Raw genomic sequence first — 23864 nt, forward strand, 5'->3', positions numbered from 1 at the left:
GAAGGAAAAAAAGTTAAAATTTGTATGCGTATAAAATAAGGAATGAAGTCTAATCTAAAAATGAAGCTGACCACACTGATTTTTCACAAACACAACAAAAAATGTGAAGGAAAACGCCACTTCTTTACAAGCCTGTCACTTTTAACAGCTGATATAACAGTGATGCACATTGAGAATCTTGTTTATAACACAGGTAGTTAAATAGACAGCATCTTTAGGAATTTTCCAAATTTCATTACAAAACCTCAAAATTATCTTTATGAGGACTCAATTTAATTGAAAGTGGGAAAGTTATTTTTGTACCACTAGAAGCATTACAAACATCCTGTTCAGACTACAACATGCATTTCCTCCAATAGCTGTAGTAAGTCAGGGACTTCAAGGATAAACCTTAAGAGCAGGGAAAACAGTTTCAGGAATAGTACGTGCACACAGTTTAACTGTGCTTTCAGTAAGACAGATCACCTTTTGAGTCATTCATTTCCTCCATGCTATTCTTTATTCAGAGTCTGATGTTCCCGTATGATTTAGTAAAGTTATAAAAAAGCATGAAATATTTCTCTCCAGTGTTGGCAATATAAGACAGACTTGATGGAAGTCTCTTCCTCCTCCCTCTGAAATGAATATTTTCCCTCTCCCTTTGCTTCTCACTGACAAGAAAATACCACATCACAGTCTTGTTATAGCATATTAATTCCTCCTGGTTATAGAAGACCATAGATTCTGTTGCAAATATAAGTGGCAAGTGGATGTGTCAAATGCACATTTCCACTTTTCACTGTCTTTCCGTTTTAGATGATCAGAGCATCTGAACTCTGCAGAAAAATAGCTGCTGTTATTGAAAAGCAAGTTCAGAGTCTTCCCTTGTTTGTCTTGAACAGGAATTGCTTCGTACCTGATTAAATAAGATCAGAAAAGTTTGTTGGCCTATACTAATCAGCATCACCTGATTTCTTTCACTTTCTCTACCACAAAGCTTCATGCCCACAATACTCAGGAAAGCAGCACCACTCTTACATGAGGAAGGTAAACACATCTGGAGCGTATGCTGACATGAGGTTCTAAACCCCTTGGCACAGGCTGTTTTTTGGGTACCTCTACATTTTGGCAGATTTGTGTCTGTGGTTTGCTGTTCATACTGGAATATGGCTGTTTCTGCGGCGTGCATCAAGCAAACGGGCTTAGACAGTTCTGGTCTCAGCATCAAGCAAACTCTCCTCCTTTTAGTTCAACTATTTAGCCTCAGATGAGCCAGAAGGTCCAAAAACCAGAGAGAGCAGAAGAGACAAAAGGGACAGTGGATGAGGAAAATGCAGTTGTGCAGCTGTGGTGTGAATGGCCATTAGGTCTCAGCAAAAAAAAAAAAAAAAAATATCAAGCACAGGAGCAAAGAAATACTGTCTTCTGACTTGCCTGAGACTAAAGATGATCAGCTGACACCCAATGGATAGATGACTTGAGAGGAAGAACTGTAGTCTGCAAGAAATCCACAGTGAATCTGAAAATCAGATAAGGAGGAAAACTCTGGTAACAAATGGATATACAGAAATATCAAAAGCTTGAGCTCAAAGTGATGCTAAGGCATCATTAGCGTTCAGACTTCATAAGTGATCACACACCCTGGAAACCAGGCTTTCGGGGAAAACTCAGGCCTTAGTTTACAGTTGCATGGTGAGAAGGTGGATAATGCTTAGACACTGTTGAGAGGAACTGAACAAGGCAATGTGGTACCAGTCTCATCAGATCACCAACATCAAACCTGGGAATCTTACATTTGTATAAGCTCTGATACATGGGGTTGGGGATGGGACAGAAAGTAAATAAAGTCACAAGCTGACTTTAAGTGAGACGAGGAGTTAAAACCCCTGGGAGACTCTGCAGAGCATATGAAGCATGAGCCGATAGCTCTGAATACCAACTTGCCCCCATCCTAGACTACTGCTAATAAACAGATCCCAGGGCCGTACGCCAGCCAGGAAATACACTCCTGGTTATGCAAACAGCCAGCAAAAGTTCAGAGAACATGTGTGAGCAGGAATGACACCAAACAGCAGGATCTGGGCATATTCAGGGAAAAAGCCCAACCGCAGACTTACTGAGCTGACTGAACCAAATCCTGCAGAAAGGGAGGTGCATCGCCAGCTCACCCAAACTTTTCATGCTCCAAACCTGGCGTTGCACTGAGAGGGATGAAAGTCTGACTGCCAAAAGATGGAAGTAAATAAAAGATTTATCATGGAAGTTAAGACTATGCATATAAAAAAGAAATACATTGAGACTCGTGAAAATGTATCAGGTAAGGTCCAGAGTACTTGTGCTGTCTACTGTACAAGCATTTGTACCTACCCAAGAACAGCAAGACGCTGGCTGGAGGTTTCATCAGAATTGCTTAGGAATAGGGTTGTAAGGTTTATCTCTAATTCCTTTCTCCAGAAAGAAGGTATCACATGCAAACATCTGGATAAAAAAAGAACAAAGATGTCCAGAAAAATGCAAATTGACCAAAGAGAAAGGTACCACCACTTCTGCTGCGGCAAAGATTGTTAAATCTTCAATTGATGCCTAAAAAAAATCAGCAAGTTGTGTGATTCTGTGAAGTTCAGGAGATGCCAGGGAGGTGGTGCAGGTGGGGGGGGGGAAGGAGGGAGGGAGGAACCAGCCACTCCTCCTTATCCTGAAAGGAAAGGCATCACCAGAAAGTTTGACTTACCTTCACCATAAAAGCTGAGTTCCCACCGAAGACCAATACGTCAGGTACCACAGTTCAGAGTAGGCTGTGGGCAGTGACCAGAAAAACAGTGGGAAAGGCAAGAGGAGCACAGAGGCCCAAATAACCATGAGATGGTGACAGGTACCCCATAATTTTGCAAGAACTAAGCAATACATGCTGGCATGCATCACCCTTCCTCCCTTCCATCTAGGGAGAAGAGGCTTCTGTCAAGGATTTTTACTCATCCTTAGCAAAGTTTTTGGCTTCCCCCTGCAGCATTGAGTCCCAGGGCACTGAGACAGGATGCTGGTGTTGTAGCCCAGGACTACTGGGCTGTAGCAGCCAGACATCTCACCAATTTGCCCATCCATGTGCCCTTCCTCTTCCCATTAATGATGGCCCTACTTGAACACAAGCCTTTCAGAAGACAGTTCCAAGTACTCCTCCATGCCTCAGTGTCCATGTCCTCCTGCTGGCGAGCTCTGGGGAATCCTGGGATTAGCAGACAAGCACACACATATGAGTCAGGTGAGCACATCTGCACCCAGCAGTCTGAAAACCTGAACTTTAAGCCTTGTACGAAGGATTCATTTAAATACCTAACCTTCCAGGGTTATCTTCACTGTCACACTAGTACTCCAAGAGTTACTTGCAGTGAAATAATGACAAATCTCATGCTAGAACGTGTCATTTGCAAAGTATAGTGGAAAATTATAAGTAGTCTGCAGAGGCTTTGTCACTGTTCAGGTCTTGTGTTCAGCCTTGGATACAGATAAGCATTAATCTTGATCTATAGCACCTTGCAAAGAAGCTCCCATCCTTCTAGACAACAAGAGAAACCATGAAGATTTATGGACCAGGAGGTAAAAATCCATTTTGGTTTGCTCTATTTTTCTTTTATAATAAATGGTTAGTGAGAAAAAGAAAAGTTTAAAATTGGCAACAGGCTCTTTACTCCATCCAACTGTTGTTAGCTGCAAGATAAATACATCTCAACTGTAATACATCATTTCTGATGAACTTGAAAAGACGAGAGAACAAAAGTATTAAACAGGCCTGTGGTGATATGCAAGAGCAACAGCCAAGAGTTACAGCCTGTACTATAGGGGTACAGCATATCTGTATGACTATAGCTTCAGACACCCCTTCCTACAGGGCAGGCAAAAAACAGTGACCTGAATCAGTCTTACTCTACTTGATGAGTCATTTAAATAAATTGTACTATATTATTTCCTATTTAAACTAGTAAATTACTACATATATAGGAAATGGTGATAATTAAGGAAGATATTCAGATTGTCTCCTTTAATCCACTTACAAGGAAGGCAAAAAAAAATTGCTTCAGAGTTCACACACCCGGTGGTGTTTTGCCCTGCTTTCCTGTATGACCACATTCCTTCTAGCAAGTGCTCTGCCCATGCTGCTCCTCGCTGCTCCCAGAGCCTCATATCTTGGTGATTGCTTAGCAAATGACTCCTCCTTTAACTAGTGTCCTAAACTAATTATGGCTGCACATAATGCACGGTCTTTTCCCTTCTGCTGAACTGGGCACGCTACAGACACAGCCAACATCTTTTTCTGGTTGCAAAGAAACTCCCATCCTTCTAGACAAGGAGAGAAACCATGAAGATTTATGGACCAGGAGGTAAAAAAAAAAAAACACACAAAACATTTTAGGTTGCACTGTTTTTCCTTTATAATAAGTTATTAGTTGCTTTTCAGCCTTGTCATCATTTGTTGGTTATGGCTCAGGCCGTGGGGAAGCAAGTGGGTCTTAGAACCAGGGCTGATGTGGTGTCAGAGGGCTGTGATAAAAATTTGCTCTCCACTCCCCACCTGCGGTATTTCCAGTGTGATCTTAAGCAAGAAGTAGTCAAGTGCTTGAATACTTTATCCCAAAGGAATTAGGCTCTTTAAAAAGAGATTCAGCTCCTTAGTTGTTGCCAGATAAATCCTTAGCTGTAAAAAAAAAGAAGTGATCCTTTGTCTCCATGCTTTGGTACCTTATATGTAGTGGAAGTGTCCTTTCCTTGTTGCTTTTTATTTAGACTTCAAGGATTAGTTAGGAGGTGGTTTCATACTGTGTTTGTAGAGTACACAGCCTAATAGGACCCTAAAGCAGTATACAACAGTATGACCAAACAGACTGAAGGAAAGCATATATGCTTCCAAACCAGGCTGATTTTCAGTATGCCTTTAATTCATCCTCAGAGAGATGCTAAAAACATGTTTATTGATTTCCTTGAAAACCCATGTAACTCGACCAAAATTTATTAAAAATGTCCAGAAAACTTTGTGTCATTCCTAGCCGGTGTGATTCCTCCAGGAGCAGAGCACAAGAGAACACAAGTACTGCTAGAAGTGAATCCCACCAGGCTTCCCCTACAGCAGGATTAGTCTCAATCAAGTATTACACTCAGGCAGCCTGGGCTCAAGCTCTCCCCTCCATGACCTATAGGATAGAAAGGTTTTTTCACTTAAATACACCTTTCCATACCTTATCAGCATGAACTGAGTCTTGTACGGCCGTGGACTCATTCCTCATTCTACCACACTGATGTAGGATGGGGAAACCTCTTTGTTTTTTGCTGCCACTGTGTGGCCATCGAGAGCAAAGATCTTGAAATAAGATGCTCTAAGCTGTCACACAACTCCACAGCTATGATCACAGACCACGGCCCCGATATTTTCGGGGATTTATGTACCTTATTCACAGGTGAAACAAGAAATTATGGAAGAAATATACATTTTTTCCTGTGGGGAAACCTGAGAAATTTGGGCCTCAGCATGAGTCTCCTGGAGAGAATAAAGCAAAGTCTGATATCGATGGAAGCTTTCTGGATCCCCAAGGAACATAGTTTTCTGCAGCCCTCAGCTCCACAGGTCAAAGTGGTTTCTGAGGGACTCAAAATGAGCACAAAAAAACCCATCACGTCTTCCCTCTGCAGTATAGTTGTTAAATAAGAGTCCTCATTGCCTTCCTGTAGCACTTCCTACGTTGTATCTACTAAACCGTTCAGTATTTTCATAATTCAAAGATGTAAACCCTCTCCCACCACCAAGTATTGCCATTTTAGGAGTAAACCACATGAAAATTTTAAGCAAGCCCAAAAAGCAAATTAGTTGAGTGCAAAACAGTGCCGAGGCAAAATAAAAACATGAAATGCAAAAACTCTCATGTCTCTTTCCAGTGGATATTAGCATAGATGCATGGAAGCACATAAAAGCTTCTTCCAGATCCCATTTTGGCTCTGGCATTGAGGCTTATCCTCCTGTGAACTTGAAGGCTCAGTGTAACTAAACCTCCATGAAGCATTTGAGAAGCAGTCGCTCACTAATCCACAGGTAACTGCTGACTACAGAGGAACAGCATAAAGCAATGGGCAGCATCTCAAAGCAATCCAGTTCCCAGGTCTAGGGGCATACATGGGGTCAACAGAAATGTTCTTATTGCCTGCAATTTTCTACAGACAATGTGAGAGTTTCCAAGGGCAGCTGCTTCCATTTGACTTCTGAACTTTTGCTTCCATTTTAATAGCAAAGCAAACCCATGTGTTTTATACAGCTGTGAGCAACTAGAGCATCTCTCTGGCTTTGTTAAGCTCCCTCACAGCTCATTAGCTGTCGTGCAACAGAAGTGGCCATAAGATGCCATTTCAAATCCCCCAAGTTTAGGGTCAACAGAATTTGCCTCCCTTCCTTCCCATGATTTAGAGCAGTCTGAAATGTGCTTTAACTTAAAGTCTGTACCCGACAGGCCAACCCAGAGGGAGCTACAGGAGCCTTTCCACCAGCTCCACCAATCACTGCCATCCATGGTTTGCTGCTCTGGTGGGGCAAGCTTCTTCAAACCCCAACACCTGAGCACAGGGGCTTATGTTGGAGATCCATTCCTTATCCTAGCTTCTGTGGTGTCAATTCCTGTTTATTTAGGAAACAAGCTGAAGCTTGAAATCCTTTCATAGGGCTATGATGCTTCCTCATTTAATCCTGCCAGTTAAACAGCTTCTGAAGATGATATCCATTGAGAGGTCTGATCATTTACTCCAAGTATTTACTCCACATTTTTTTAATTGCATGGCCTAGAAGAATTGACAACATCCCTATATAACCAATTGCAAGACCCAGGACACAAAGTACACATCCTTGTATGTATTAAAATTACAAATTGCCTCTAAAATGGAATCAAAGAAGTTTTGTCTTAAAGCAATCTTGTTTCATTAATGCACAAAACTTGCTGGCAGTTTATCATTTTCCCTGAAAGCTAACGCTTACCGTTACAATCAGGCTGTTCCTGTCAAAGCAATGTTTTGCATGCAACCTGCAAGCAAATTTTAGGAAGAAAGCAGGAAGAATGAAAAGCTTAATTTGCAGAGACCTTTTAAGTCTTAAAGCAGCAATTCTGTGCATCTCCTCCCATCTGGCCAGTGTTTAAACCTTGGAAGTGATGTGCCTGAAATACTATAGAACCCAAAATGCTTGATCATTACCTTTTTCAGGGTTACATATTGGCTCAAATTCAAAATGCAGGCAGTATGTCAGCTACTGCTGTGTTTTTACACTGCATTATTCAGAGAAAAACGTTTTAGGTTACTTAGTAGAAAACACCACCCGTAGCTCCACTATGAACTTGCTTAACTTCTTTCATCCTACAGGGATGTCAGAATACCTGTGATTCTTGTATTCAGTAAGAGTTTGTAATTAAGGGGATATCCCCACTCAATAATGGGAGGGCAATATTTTTTGTGTCCAGCCAACTCAATTTAAAAAAAAATGCAGTCCATTATAATTTATGATCTATGAACACTTTTTACTGATAAAGATTCTGCATTTAATTGCATCTTTTTGATAAATGTGACAGTGAGCACAACTACCAATTTCCCCCAGCACAAAAACAGGTGTTGGAACCTAGAAAAAATTGGTTTATATATGTGCAAGACAGAGATAACACCTCCCAAATTTAACCACCTATTGGCCAATAAAGGGAAAAAATCCTCTACTCCAACATTATGCTTCTGCTTTGGCGTTACCCATTACGAAGATGGAGAATTTCTTTACATATTTCCCCCAGTTAAGAAGCAGCCTCTGGAAGATCTGTCCAGCAGAATTACTAGACTTGCTCTGTAAAACTAAGTTACTTCATTGATCCTCACAGATATCCTCTTTCCCTTTAAAGTCCACATGAAGAGGAAGGCATAAGGGCTGAAAAATCAGAGCCTGAATGTAACTGGAAAACAGACTAGGAGGCTTGATTACATTTTCCATCAAGTTACCCTGGTTTATTGCATTGCAGCCCTCAAGAATTTGATTAGCAATTTCTCCTCTTCATTCATCCTCCTGACATCTGGATTTCAAACCTCTGATCCATATCAGCAAACATGCTAATACAGATTCCAGCTAGGTCTTGCCGCTACCCACTCCTGACATACTAGAATTTAAGTGTCAGAAACTCCACTTTATTAATGGTTAACTAGTCCAAGTTCCCCACAGGCAGAAATAAGGGAAGCTCAGGGCAAACCTGGATTGAAGTCAAAGCGAGGTGCATGAAGCAAGTTTTTTTTGGTGGTGTTTACATAAAATGAAATATTACTTCTAAAAAAATGGAAGCTTTAAAAGTTAATTTCATTACTTTTGCTGCTAGGCTTTTTCTTTGACACAGATCCTGTCTTTAGGCTCATGCAGCGCACATGGGCACAGCCAGGTCTTTGGCACCTGCAAGGGGCCCTTACCCACAGCTGAGCTGTCCTTGCTTGGAATCAGAGGAAAGTTCAAAGATCAGTTGTCCTGCAGTGCACATTACCCCAGAACAGATGCCATGCTGGACACACCAGGATATCAAGAGTGCTAACATGAAAACCTAAGGAACATCATCAACTAATAATTATCACAGCGTATCTTTGCTTGCCACAGGGTCTTTTTGTAAGACTGTAAGACAGAAAAAGTCCAAGATGCCCCTATATCCTCTACTACCTGTATATATTTTCAGGCCATTTCAGGGATTTATACAAAGATCAAACTTCCATTGCTCCCAAAGATGTCTAGCAGTAACTTTTCAACCTTGCCCTCATGCAGTATTACTGGTACCACTGTCACACTGAATACAAATCCGCTTCCTCAAAACCATTTAGAGGTTTAGCCTGGTAGGTTACAAAAAACATCCAGCTGCAGATCCCCTTGGATCTGTGGCTGCTCCCATGGAGCATACAGCATTCCAGCAGGCAAAAAGGGAGGTGTGGAAAGCCTAGAGGGTACCCAGCTGAAGGAGAGCTCCAGGAGGAACCATGAGCAGAGTGGTTTTACAGGTGCTCAGCTGCAGGGAGCATTTGCTTTGCAAAGCTCAAGAAATCATCAAGAAAGGGTGGTTTGGGGTTACACCCCCTGCAAAGACATGGGGAGCTGCAGCATCTGCTTATGGTAAGGAGAAGCTGGAGGGCTTCACTGCTCAATGCACAAGCAAGGTCCATGCCAGCAGATGGCATCGAGAAACCATAAATCCATCCGCAGAGTGCAGGATCACAGCTGGTCCTGCTGCCTCCAGCTCTGCAGCAATCCTTCACTCACCTAGACAGCACAGCACTAGGTGCTATTCACCAATAAGTCCAATTATTTTGCATTAACTTGCGCCCAGGGTTTTCTGCTGCAGCATAAAAACGCTTCAGCTCCATTTATTTACATCCCTCTCCTGCTGTGGGAAGGCTGATAATAGCTAGCTGCAGAGAGGGGAGAGAGTAAGTGGAAATTTGATGGGCTGCCTGTTGATACATAGAAAAAGTGGCATGGCAAGGGCAAATATTATTCTCCTCAGCCAGCCCAGCACTCTGCTCACTTGTCTCAGCTGGAGGAAACTCATGATGTGAATTTGATCTCAGCGTAACTGCATATATGGGCAGGTGGAGAGGCTTGTAAATATTGTGGTTGAATTTTAATCCAATTATTTTTCTTTATTTGCACTGTATTTAGGCACTCCTTCATGAAAATTCCTCTCCCATTTATCATATCGCAGAGCACCTGAAATTCAGCTCACATTTCTACAACCTTCTCAGAAAAATGACATCAATTACTGACAAAAGGTGGGAGGGAATCACTTTGCTAAGTAAGAGGAATATTTTGTTTCCAACTGTTGTCCCACAGCAAGAGGCCAGCATAGTTCGGCCAGCAGAGTCCCTAAAAACTCTTCCCAGAAACTGCTTCAGAGGCTGGGGTATGGGAAAAAGCTGCCTTAGTGACAGCAAAGGGCAATGCTGGGAAACAGAAGAGAGCAGCTGCAATTGCAGGGCTAAGCCTTGGCCAAGAGATGTTGTATTTACAATATTACTGAATTTTTGAATTTCATCCATTCCGGGTACTGTTCCGTAGTCTTCCCCTCCAAATCTTATAAGTCTTTTCCTCATATTACTATTCCCTTCTATAGATTACTTGGAGAGCTTCCAGTTTTAAGGACAGCAATATTTACATTTGCTGCTGCATACCTCCTTCCAGAGCCATGTCTTGGGGCTTTTAGGAGTATGCCTGAGCAAACATGACTCTTTATATAGACTTCAAGAAGAGGTAACTCAAGTAAACGCTGTGTGACTTAAACCCTTGAAAGCTAATATTTGGCAAGCTCTTGTGTTCACAACTTTGGAAAGGTTTGCCTCTGGAAATAAAGCAAGAATATCTTCTCCTTGAAAAAAGTCAGTGGCAAATCCACACCCAGTACTAACACTGGAATTTCTGACTTCATGCATTATCCAATGCTGGGAACAACCATACCCAAATGCTAGTTTTATAGAGCCAGGTTTTACAGATGCAGACCCCCAGGACAAGACTTTCAAGAGTAGTCTTTGTACCTGCCTGATCTGTATGGGCAAGTTGCCCCGTGGCTTGTGAAAAAGCTGAGTCTCAGCACAGCAAAAGTAGGAGGACTGGAGGCAGTCAGGGATTCAAAAAAGAAAACTGAGCTCTTGACATGGCAGGGAAGTAGCTGTGGTCCATAACATGTTTACAAAGGGTGCTCCCACCCTAACACCATTGTTCCCAATAAGCCAGCACAGGTCCCCCCCAGCTTGAGCAGATGCTCTATGAAAGGCTCCATCTGTAAAGGTGGCCCTGAAATCTTTTTGCAAACTCACATGATTTCATAGCTCTTCATATGATAGCCCAGTACTGCAACAAAGCTTTCAATTCTGTACATTAGTGATAAGGAGGGAGAAACCACAGCAAATAGGTCCCATCACCCAAGTGATTCCCAAATAGTACCTTCCTCTTCCAGACATCTACTTAGCAGCAGCTTACAAAGTAATTCAAAGACCAGTAGCATCATCCCACTTTTCAAACACGAAAACTGAGGCACAGTAAAGGGGATGGGCTGTGCCCAGCAGTGTGGCTGATAATCTTTCCAGGTTACATTAGCTGGGCGTTTGCTTGGTCCCTCTGTATTTTTCAGAGGGAGCAAAGCCCAGTTACCTTTTTTCTGCCTCTCCTTTCAAACTCCTCAGCAGAAAAGGAACACAAAGATTGTTTTCACAGGAGGATACTAGAAATAACACAGTAAACACAATTCTCTTGAGCTATCTGGCTCAATGTGCAAACCAAAGGGATCATAATTTGCAGAACAGCTGCACTCAGATCCATAAAGGTCTCAGGGATTAATTTCGCAAAAATGCTGGAGTGGATATTTATCTGAATTTCTCCCACACTTCAATTGACTTTGTACTCAGCTCCAGCTTTGCCGGTGTCCATTTAGGACTTGCTCTCAAATTGCAGGTGGTCCTACGCTGCAGAGAATGTCACTTCCACAGGGACACTGGCTGTGTGTTACTATAGCCGAGAGCACAGAGCATGGTGTTGAGGTCTATACCAGGGCAACACAAACTATTGCAATGTCACATCTCTGGCAGGGCCTCCAGGGACTTTCACAGATGTTTTGGAAGCTATTTTGCAGCAATAGCTTCATTAGGAGATCTCAGCAGGAACTTTGTGCTCTCGTCTCCTTGCAACTCCTTCCTGCCACATTACAGCAATGTTAATTCTTAATTTTGTTCATTGGTTGTGTGACAGGAAAAGATAAAGAGTTGATCACATTGAGGCACTGCTAAAAATTCCATGTGTAGATAGCTTTATGCAGCATTCGCTTTCATTCCCCAGAGGCACCAGCACTTGAAAATGAGAAGTGATCTCCAACATCATAAGCAGCCCCACACCACCATTTTAATTCAGGCACTGAGATAATGGAAGTACAGCCTTACTCATGAGCAAAGGTTTTAATCTTTCCAACATGCAATAAGGGAGCACTAGCAGCACTGAGAAAAATCTCAGTGCATGCAGGTATTCGGATAAGCACAAAAAGCTCCTGGCATCTATCCAACACAAATTGCTCTCTTTTGATGTTGGATTCCATCTACCTCATGTAATGGCCCATTGGTTTGGTTGTCAGAAAGAACTGGACCTGAGGCACATACCTTTGGAGGCAGATGACTAATTCAATTAAGTGAAAGCAACAGAAAGTGAGATCCCTCTTGGATTCTGGACATGAGAGGGAAGGAGGCATGAAACAAGGGAATTTTGCCTACTGAAAAAAGTTATTTCAAGAGTCTAGTTTGGGAAACTTGCCACAGACACCATGGAAGTGATTTTACTAGTATAATTAATAACTTTCCATCAGCTTATCTCCACATGTTTTCATGGTAGCTTGTATCACTGCTTTGATTTTACAGAAAATCAAAGACGGATGAAATATCTTCTCCAAATACCTTCTTCCTTCCAGGCCAGCAGCAGAGCCTGGAACAAAACATGGGTCTCAAGCAATACCTGTATGTTTAGATCATGCCAGGCTCACCTTCTGATCCACTTTGAGGTTTGTGTTCAGACAAGCTCTTCAGAAGCAGCTCAATAAACCCAAAGAGATAATTTCTGGATTACTTCACTTATCCACACCTGTTTTGATGCAATTCCTTTTTTGCAGACCAATTTGGTATCCCTTTTTTCCCAGCTACCTTTCTGTAAATATTGCAAAGCCACCCACATGGTGCCTGTTTCGTGGTGAACAAGACTTTCTTAGGTGGCCCCACTACTTCACTAAACAAGAGCAGCCTCACTGCAAGTACACTCTCAAGCTCTTACCTATAAATCCCGGGAACCTCATTTGCTCTTTATCCTCCTTGAATTATTGATATTCAGAGCAGTAAAGCCTCTTCCCTGGAAGCCCTTCTCATAAGACAAAGCTGTTTGTTTGTTAAACACTCGGTGATCTTTCATCAAAATTGCAGCCTAGACACATGAGAAAACTTTCCACCCTATTCCCTGTGCCGAGGGAGGATGCTGTCAGGAATAGGAGTCAAAAGCAGCAGCTGCTTGGCAGCAATCACTTATAATGCTGGACACACTGACAAGAGTAGTGTCCTTGGGGTAGTTACAAGGATGCCTCTAGGAAAATAGTACCTGAATATCAAAGACAAAATTACAGTGTTGAAGTTACATGGTGCCAAGGGAGAGGCAAGAGCCCGTACACTTACACCACAAACTTATAGCTGTTAAGAGCAGTGATTGTTTGGCTCTGAAAGAACATACAAGAGAGGAACAATACTGGAATCTGCTTTCTTAGATACATCTTTTTACCTTTCTGTTGCATGCAGGCTGTTACTGACACTCTTTCATTTTTGCCATTTTGCCCCTTTGGCAACTCTAGATCTGATTTCCCTCCTCCTGACGCTGGAAGGGATTAGGAACTCCTTGAACACCAGTGCAAGATGCATTATTTAGAAGGGACACAGACCATGTCCTAATGCAGTGGTAGCTAACATCTGCATTACATGCTAATGTAAAATGCTAGTAGCACCAACAAACACCAAACCAGTCCTGAATTGCTGCATTTTCCTGAACACTTCTTTATAGGTCCACAGAATATCAGTGACCTAAAATATCATAGAGTCTCACTTCCCCTTGGAGGCAATGGGATTGCAACAAAAGCTACTTCACCTCAAACACAGTCACTCATCTCAGCTACCTCCCTGTCACAGCCTCCCCCAAATAATTCCATGTTAGTGTTCACTTCATCACTGCTTTTCAACGAGTTGAAGTTCTTTTACCTCTCAAAAAGCACACCCCTGCAGCTTCAGGCCCTGACAATTCACACACTCTGTATAGGATAACTAGTACAGCTACTGTGTGCTTGCAGGCTTGGGCAGATGCTCCACTAAAACACTTACCAATCTTAAAAGTGGAGCATTATCACAGGAAAAATAAAAATTCATATCAGATATGAGGCCTGAATGGGAAAGCCCTTTCAATAGGGACTTTTAATAAGTAACTCAAGTTCTCATAAATCTTTCTGCATTTTTATGCCCACACACTTCTGACTCTGCCAGGGGAATCCATAACCATCACTGCAAATATTAGCCTTTAACAATCTGCTCCAATGAGTGGGAAGATAAGCAGCAACCACAACCACCTGCTAACAAATACAGGTAATTGAGAGCTAAACTGCCAGCTGCACCTGCAAATCAAACTTTCACATTTTCCCTGTGACCTACATTTTGAGATCCAACCCAGAAATTTTGAAAGGATTCTTCCAGAGGGGTAAAAAAAAAAAATATTCTTTAACTGATTAATCAATCAGCTCTGGCCATAATCCTGCTACTTCTGCTCAGAGTTTACACACATGTAAAACAGCTGCGCATGTGGCAAATTTTAATTTCACATTTTGGACCCTGGGACAAAAGCTTCCCAGGAGGGATATCACAAGATTTTCACACCACCAGCCTTTCTCTCACTATTTATAACAGCAGAAAAACTGGACAGAGTGTTGGGAAAAGGAAATGAACCCTCCGTGGCCCTGTCCTATACTTACACCTCCAAATACAGCCACATTCTCTGCCTCAAAGCAATTAAAACTATAAGCCTTGGCTTGAGCAGAAGATTTTCTATGCTTTTGTCTTGCTTTGACTTGGTTAGAATTTCTAGGGTCTAAAAAAAAAATCATCCCTCAATTGAAGCTTTTCCAGTACATAGGGAATCCTTGCCATTTTTTCATGAGTGTTCAAGTCCAGCCTCATACAGCAGCTATCCCTTCATGGGAGCACTAGGCTTCTTGAGCACCTGACTTTTCAGAATTGTTCAAAACTCCCTGAAAAATTATGCCAGGTAGTAAACCCCCAGCCATGTATCCAAGCTCACCTTTCACTCTCAAAATTGTGCTCTCCAGCAAACCCAGCTCCCTGAGAATATAACTGGCTTCTGAGTTGGGATTATCCTCTCTGACCAAAATAGTTAGCTACCTTTTTGCTCAGCCTATTTTGGGGATATTGCTCATTAAGGAATTTGTTTAGGGAGATGGGAAAGAATCTCCCTTTCCTTTGTTTTTAAATAGATCAAATGCAACATAACCTCAAGCTCTTTCTGTGGCTAAACCCAGTAAGTACAGGTAGCCAAGGTGTGCTGGCAGGCAGCAGATCACCACCCAGTAAACACACATTACTCACCTCACAGCAGCCAAGTAACCCAAATCTTCATTTCAGCTTTCAAACAGTAATTAATGACAACAGCATGAAAAACGTAATCTAGTGATCCTTCGATAAGTCATCACATGTTTACAGAGGGGAAGAAAAGAAAGTTCTGACAGAGCTGGGCAAATGTAGTCCCCATTCCACACGCAAGTTTCTGCTCTGCCTCCCAAAAATCTGCTTTTATTTCCCTTTTCTCATTACCACGTGTTTACACCAGAAATGTCTAGGTGGGCGGCAAAGGCCAAAGACAGTAATGTATTTTTAGCAATTAGAATGGATCACAAAACTACCAGAACTGAATCAATCTTCAGTTTCTAACTACTCTTTGATAGTTTACTATCATCTACTCTGTATTCACATCCAGAATTGCACCCAGTCACTGTTATGTTTGTAAAACCTATGGACCTAGGTTGCAGATTTTCCAGAAGTTTGCCAACATCAGAAACTAATCAAAACACATATCCAATTCATCAGGTTCTTCTCAAGCAATCATTTTTCTTACCCCTATGTTCAGACAAGTTCCATATTTCAGAGGTTCCACCAGTTCCTTGTAAAAGAAAATACTCACTAGCCACCCTCCTTTTTCATATCAAATGCTCATATGTGAATTGAAGTCAAGAGTAGAGGGGGCCAGAAGTCTCACTGCTGAGAGAACTACAATAAGGACATGAGAAACACGAGCTTCAGAAAATCCCTCCTTTTTTATTTTTTTAAAAATATTATTGATATTATTGCTGGCACACACTCGTGGAACCTTGACTTGAATATTGGCATGGATGGTCCTAAAGGATGCTCTCAGTCTCATACATCAGACGAAGGAGCGACAGCTGAAAGGGAGCTTCTTGGGACCAGCTAGAAAGCAGCTCTTCCGGCAAGGTTCACTGATAAACCCTGGCCAGCATTACAAGCAAATGACAACTGTCAAGCTCACGACTTCAGAGCCAGGCCATGAACCAAAAAAAAAAAAAACAACAACCCGACAAAAGCAAGAAGAGCCAGACTAGGGATTCCCTGGTTTGGGAGAGCCAGCTTAGTGCCTTTGTTTCTTCTTGCTACACAGCCCAAAGGAGGAAAGTTTTTGCAAATTCAAGAGAAGAGAAGAATTCTGGCTCTGCCTTCACCACAAAGGGCTCTGCCAATGCACCAGAACCTGGTCCAATTCTCAGCAGACAGACGCTTGCTGCAGAAAAATCTCCTCCACACTGGCACTTCGTTGGCAGCCTCACCAGGACTCGCAGCCCAAAGGCTGTAACAAGCCATCCCGATTAAACTGCTGTCACCCCTAGAGAGCTTTCTTTTTCTGAAGGAAGAAAACAGGCTCCAGTTCCACTGGCAGGAAAGCTGGTATCTTTGCCATAAATAAGCAGCCAGCCTTTTTCTCTGCAGGTGCCAGCTTTGCCCCCACGTCCAGAAAAGATCAGATTTTTTTGCTCTGGTTCTGTCACCACAACTCACTGCCAGTAGTGCTTTGTTTCATCCCATTTTACGGCTCACATGTGCAGCATTGTCTTGTTCAAATTATGAAGGCATAAACACCACCTGCCACTGGTTTGTGGGTTTTTAATCTGCCCTTTCTGTATGTTCAGGTAATCCATGTTGCCTTTTTCTAGGCATCAACATCTCCATGATTTTACCCAAAGCTCCATTTCCTGAAATCTTGTGGTTATGAGAACCCTAGTTTGATTTAAGAGAGTGGAATGGCGTTCTGTAGCAAGTTACAGAAGTTACTTGTAGTAACTAGGTATAATGAGTGTCCCTGTGCTAAAACCAGGAATAATTAAAGAGAAAGCAGGAGGCAAAAGGAAGAGACAGGGAGACCAAATGACATCACCAGGAGGATACACGCTGCAGCCCAGGCAAGGGCAAAAATAAAAAGCCCAGAGACAAGGTACTCCAACCTAAGTTTCATTCCCAGGGAAGTTTCCAAACCCTGCAAAAGGTACATTTGCCTCTTGTAAGTACACTCGTATCAAAACAACCCTTCTCAAGGCTGGAATAGTTTCACATCACTAAAGGCCACAGGCTCAGGCCCTACAGGAGACATGAATAGTGTTTAACTGTTCACAATTCCTCTTTCTTCTCTGGCTGGATTTCCTATGGCATTTATCTGGGATTAGTGCGATATGCCCCGATTTCCAAAAACGTGCACAGGACACGTATAGCCAGTAAGTGCATTTTCTTCAAGGATGTGTTAGTAAGTGGCAGCCTTGCCAGAAGTACACTCAGCTAGAACGTTCTGCAGGAAAAGGTTTGGGCCCAGAAATGTCCTCTATCCATGCTTCCTCTCCCACCCCCTGCATGCCCTTCCCTAAAAGTATGCCTGCAGTATTTTCAGAAAACTTTAGAGGAACCGATCCTACAGCTGAACATCTTTCCAAAAAGGAACAAAGACACATTTACCCAAGCAAAAGAAATATTTGAGAACTCAGATGATTAAATGCAGCCTGCTGCTCATTTTACCTCTGTGGTCTCCAGTAAGTACCATAAATCCTGGTTTCACTCCGAGACAAATTGTCACATTATAGCCCTGCTATACAGGCATACACACATTCCTTGCTATAAAGAGAAGGAGAGAAATCCATGCCAGATTAGGACATATGGAATCTCTGTTTATGGATAAATCATTTTTAAAACCTCTCTCTCCATGAGTCATATGTGAATTGCTGAAAGTGTCCTGTCAACAATAGTTTATTTACATACAGAACTAATTAGCATTATTATGGCAGACTGGAGAAGCAGGATTATAGCTAGGAGACATCATAAAATGAGTGATGCCATTTTAGGAAGGTTGGGGAACAGAGGTTTGCAGATCTCTAACCCAGAAGTACATAAATTGGCCACCTTCCAAGGACATCAAGATGAAACTCATTTTTAACATATCTTCCATTACCAATAATATTACTTCAAAATTAAAAGCCTGAGTCCTAATTTGTATTAGCTTGATGAATATGCATTGCAGAGTAGAGCCTAATAAGCTTCTTTTGCTTACAGTCCACTTTCTCAGTTTCATGTGTTACTACCACAATGTTAAGTTTATATTTGCAGTAATAAATATCCATTTATAATTTTGGAAAGTTTTAAATGTCCCAAAACACTTATATTCCATATTTGAAGATTATTTAAAGTCAGCAACTAAATTTTAAACTAAATTAAATTTATACAGCCTCTTTAAACTACTAAGCATAGTACATGCAGCTACTCTGGGACTTGCATAGACCTTTCATCATTAATAAGTGGAACAAGATAATTACATGCTCCAGTAGCTCATAAGGGTCTAGAAGTTATCACCACATAACCTGCTTTATAATGGAAGAAGAGATCATCTCTGCTAGAGCTGGGAGTATAACTCAAAGACATTTCCATAAATATATAAACACTGTGAAATGAATTTATGTGATGCGTAGGCATTTCATTTTCAGAGCTGCTAATGTGTTTGCTCATTAGTTTGTCAGGAATGTTCACTTTGATTTGCTCCATTTAGCTTAGGAGGGTGTTCAACAGCAAAACAGTCAAAACTGCAAAATCAGACTGTGCAAAATAAGGGTGTCTTAGATGAACGTTGTTAACCCAGCTCTAACTGGTCCTTGCACAAACGTCTTCCCATCTAGAATAGCCAACTGCCAAAAGACCAAGGACGAGAAGCTGCTTTGAAGGCTGGAGAGGATCTCCCTCCCCGATGGAGATGCCTCCTCCTTTGCTGCATAGAGAGAAGATCCCTTTACTTCCTTTGACGGGATCACTCCCCAAAGTGAACACCCTGCTCCTCACTTACTGCCTACCTCCCTGGGCTCAGCCTCCTTGCATTGACACACAGAGGGCTCTGGAAAAGCTCTCAAATTCTTTGCTATTTTAGTTAATAAATGCTTTCAGGCAGGTTCCAGATTCCCCTGAAATTATTTCCATCAATTTCAGACTGTAACGGGCAACTTTTCCTTGTGGAGCTTCTCGAACCCGGCTTTTTCCCTGCGGAGTGTCTCCTTTAGAGGGCACTGCCGCCCCAGCAGCGGCGCCGAACCCGGCGGTCCCCGCCGCATCCCGCGGAGATGGAAAGGCACCTTGTGCTCACTGCCCTGCAGGGGATAAAACACTGACACCTCAAGCCTTCCACACCCATCGGGATGGACAAAGCCAGGTACAGGACACACGAGGTCTTCCACCTCTGCAGTTGTCAGTAAGGCTGTGACAGTCATAAATAGTCTAGGTTGGAAGGGACCTTTAGGATCATCAAGCCCAATCATTAAGCTAACACTGCCAAACCCACCACTAAACCATGTCCCTCAACACCATGTCTACCCATCTTTTAAATACTTCCAGGGATGGTGATTCAACCACTTCCCTGGGCAGCCTGTTCCAAAGTTTGTTAACCCTTTGGGTGAAGAAATTTTTCATAATATCCATCATAAACCTCCCCTGCCAAAACTTGAGGCTGTCTCCTCTTGTCCTATCGCATGCTACTTGGGAGAAGAGACCGACCCCCACCTCACTACAAGCTCCTTTCACAACATAACATGCTCGCTTTGCTTTCTGCCACCCTTTAACCACCTGCGGCTTTCACATACCCGCTGGCACATCTGGCTACGAGGGCTTGCAGGTGGGCTTGCCCCGTTGCCACACGCCCAGCCTGTGTGGGCAGGTCAGCACTGCTGGCTCTGGAGCGTGTGCTGAACCCTGGCAGAGGAGCAAGGGCTGGCAAGCGGAAAGTGTGGCCAAGCTTATGAGCAAGCAAGTGAAAACTTGCACAGCCTTGGGCATCTAGAAATGGCCTGAAGAGACATTAGATAAGCACAGAGCATTTTTGTCATCTGAACAACTGTCCTGTTTGAAGCAGCTGTATATTATTTGGGGTATATGGGGGTTTTTTTTGCAAGAACGTTCCTAATATTTCCCCTTCTCTGGAGTTTTCCTGTTTCTGACCAGTTTTAGTGGTCAACAACAGCTGAGCAATAAAAAGATTTGCAGCTGGAGAAGTCACATTGCTCAGAAGCCAAAGAATGAAGTTTTATCCTTGCTAAGAACTGGATTTGACAGAAGCAAGGGGTAAAGCCCGCTCCAGCACTGCAAGCTTTTCTGTGGGCATTACAGGAATAGACTGTTTTTTTCCCCAAGTGAAAGAGGTTTGACACACAAGCCCTGGGCTGGAGGCAAGGACAGTGAATACTAGCAAGCAGTGGCAGCCCTTGCTCACCAGCTTTGAGATCTAGAGAATGATTCTGCCATCGGGAATGGGAACGGGTAGGAGGAGAACGGAAACAAATACTGGGAACCTAAAGAAAGTGCTTACGTTTCCTAAGTGAGGCTTGGCAAAGCCTGCCAGGTGAGATAAGCATTTCCACACAAGCTAACAGAAACAGATGATCTTAAGGTACTTCCTTCACAGCTTCACCCTGCAGATCCATTTGGGATGGCAACTCCCCCAGATTCTCCCTTTCAAGGGGAGATGCCAGCATCCCCCAGCTCTGCAGCACCGCCCTGGGGTCAGAAGATCTGTCCTGCAGGGCAGAAGATCTGTCCCAGCATGTGTGCTGGGCTGTGCCTCCAGCAAACACCACTGTTGTTTGCCTTGCACACTCCCCAAACTGAGCTTTGAAACTCCAGGTTCCACTTATTCCCATCTTTAGAAAGATATTTTTGCTTCTTTCCTCTTGGCATTTTGATCTCTAAACACTTGAATAAGTAGCAGTGTGATTGTATTATGATGGGGGCAGCAGGGATGTTCTTCTGTCACTGCAACACATGCACTTAATACACAAGAGGCTCTCAGTGAGTCAGGTTTCACTCCTGACATTGGTTTTCCTGTGTGAACCATTTATTTTGCTGAGTTAGCATTTATACACTCTTCCCCCTTTCACCATTTGAAATCTGAGGCAAATATAAGCTTGAAGTCATAATTTTTTTCTTTTTTGCCCAGAAAGCTAAGATCGCTGGTGTTTACATATGGCCACCCAAATTTCAGACCAAGCTGCCGAAACCTTGTTTTGTTGTTCATAAAGCATGTAAGGCCTGTCTGGTGCTGGTTCCCACATTCCTGATCCAGGCATTAAAGCTCCTCACTCACAGCCTGCACCTCTCCCCCATGCATCTAAACTTACAGGGATGAATCAACAGAAAGGAGAGCCTGAACAAGTGCAAACTAATTTTTTTCCACAAATTTAAGTGCAGTATAGCCTCCCCTTCCTGCCTTCTCTCGCCATCATCCAGCTGTGCCCATAAAGCAGAGTCCGAGGAACCAATGCGGGAGTTGAAGGGAGCTATTAAATCTGCTCCCTGGAGCTTTAACGCTGGCAGCAATTTGTAGTGGAATTATTCTCCCAGCTCGGTTTCCAACCTACCTCCATGCAGGGTTCTGTCTTGGGGTCAAGCAACCGGCAAGCATCTGCAAATGCCTCCACTTCAACGGCAGCCAGGCATGGGGGGCCATGGATGGCTCCGATGGGCACACATCCCTGCACTGGCATTCCAGCTGGGGAGCAAAAGCCAAGTTCAGCCTCTTCTTCTTGAAACTCAGTGTTGTTAGTGTTAGCTAACCCGCAAGATATGCCAACTGTCTGGCAAGCAATTCCAGGCAGCACTGTTTGTTTAGGATAGGCTTGGGCTCTGTGAATCCAAATTAGACATGGGTTTTTTTTTTTATATCTACCTCAGCCGGGAATGTGTGAAGGTGTGCTGGGCTTTAGGAGGCAGGGAAACAGCAAAACAGGCCACAGGCCTGGAGCTTTATGAGGGTTTGTGTGTGGTGGTTTGGTTTTTTTTTTAAGTTATTTCCTTGCCTCTTCTTTAGATTCTTTGGGAAGCCAGAAATCAAAGCAAATTTGTGTACTAAATTCTCCTTATCACCACAGAACAGGTACACTGATTTGTTTTTCAGCAATGGACTACAGAAACCAGTTTGCCTTTTTTTCCCCCCTCCCCTCCTTTGGAGGGATCCTCAAACACTTTACTGCCAAGCACTGGAAAAACGTTAAGAGAGCCTTTATCAGTACACTAGGCCTCTTTCATTGCCACCACCGCTCCCGTGGAAAAGCAGACCCTCAAGCCTCAGCAATGATCAGAGGAGGAACAGGCAGATTCCTCAGCAGAGCATCAAACCGTCCTAGAGCCCTGGGCCCACCCCACAATGCTGCTTCCACAGCTTTCAGATGTTCACGTGCAGATACCTACACCAAGCACCCCAACAGCACCACCTCAGCACATGGAAGCTCACAAAAAGCCCAGGCAGCTGAAGAGCTGTTGCTATTTCTCTCTTGTCACAATATTGCCAAGGAAGGAGAATAAGTTGGGACCAGCTGGAGCATCTGTTGTGTCCCCCTCACACAGTAGCCAAGTTAGGAAATCTCAAACAGACAAATAAACACAGACTAGGCCTCAGTTCAGGGACTATCATAGCTATAGAAGATGAACATTGTATTTAAGCCTTATAATTACTCACTGTTAAAAGAATAGCCATTCTCAGCTCCTTTCCAGAGCAGCTTCCCTCAGGATGGCGCAGGACAGCCGATGGTTCCAGTCCAGGAGACGTCCAAGCTGTCCTCCAAGGAGCTCAGCCTACAGCCTTGGCCTGTGAGCTTGGCCTACCAGCTCAGCTTATGAGCTCCACCTCCAGGCAAACTGAAGCTACCTCTTGCCACAGCTCTTAAGGCCTAATCAATCTGATTAATTATGCCTCTCAGCTGCTTGATTGCAGATTAACTGGTGCTCTTTAACCCTTTCCAGTCTGGTGGCATGGGGGTCATCATCACATCTCTCCTGCCTGTAAGTGGGCAGGTCCAACCATTCTTGGTCAGGATCATGTGTCCCTTCCTACGTATCAGTAAAATGCTTTAATCAGTTCATGGGTATAATTTCCATCTTGGCTAATTGAACCTCAGCCTGTTTGCATTCATGTAATTCCCAGGCACGTACCGAGGCGGTAGAAACATGTCTCCATGGGCTTCCTTCACAGTCCACAAGAATCACTTAGTAGGTCTTTCTGTTAACCTAAAAAGAAATCTGTTCCGAAGAGCTTTGTTTGTCACAAGTAGCATCATTAAGTACAAAGCAGCAGCCGGTCTCTGAACAGCCCAATGCTGTATCTTGAGGATGTGAAGCAAAAACCCACATAAAGCTGGAGCAAACACTCACCAGGGAAAACTGCCTTGAAACTACCCTCTAAGATCTGCCTGTTGAGACAAGGTGAAGGTTTTGTGCATAATAAACTTTCATTTATTTGGAAATAAATGGCAAATATCTCCATTTGTCTTTTATTCTCCTGTTAATGCTTGAACCTGGTGATTATTATCCATGCAATGCCTAAGGCTTGCAGATGCAGTGACCTCTTCACCTGGACACGATTTCCTTCAATTGGGAGACATCTTTCATCAGCCCATTCAGCCTTTTTACCTATAACTTTGACTGCATACTTAGTTTTTAAGCAAACTTGTTGTTGTTTTCAAGCAATATTGTTTAAAATATCTTTCATTGTAGCTCCATAACTGTGATTTTTGCCTGAAAGTACCACTGCACAGCTCCAGGGTGGTGAGGACTCTTGTGAACATTTCTTGACGAACAATATTCGCAATACAATAATTAACTCCATAAAAATGAGCTGTAGCACTGGCAAAGTATAAAGCAAAGAGACAGTCTGAGCTATCAATATTTTTGCACTAGCCATTTCTAGCTGCTGCTAGCTATTTGTC

The sequence above is a fragment of the Numenius arquata genome, chromosome 11 (genome assembly GCF_964106895.1).
Source record: "Numenius arquata chromosome 11, bNumArq3.hap1.1, whole genome shotgun sequence".
Taxonomy (NCBI): Eukaryota; Metazoa; Chordata; class Aves; order Charadriiformes; family Scolopacidae; genus Numenius; species Numenius arquata.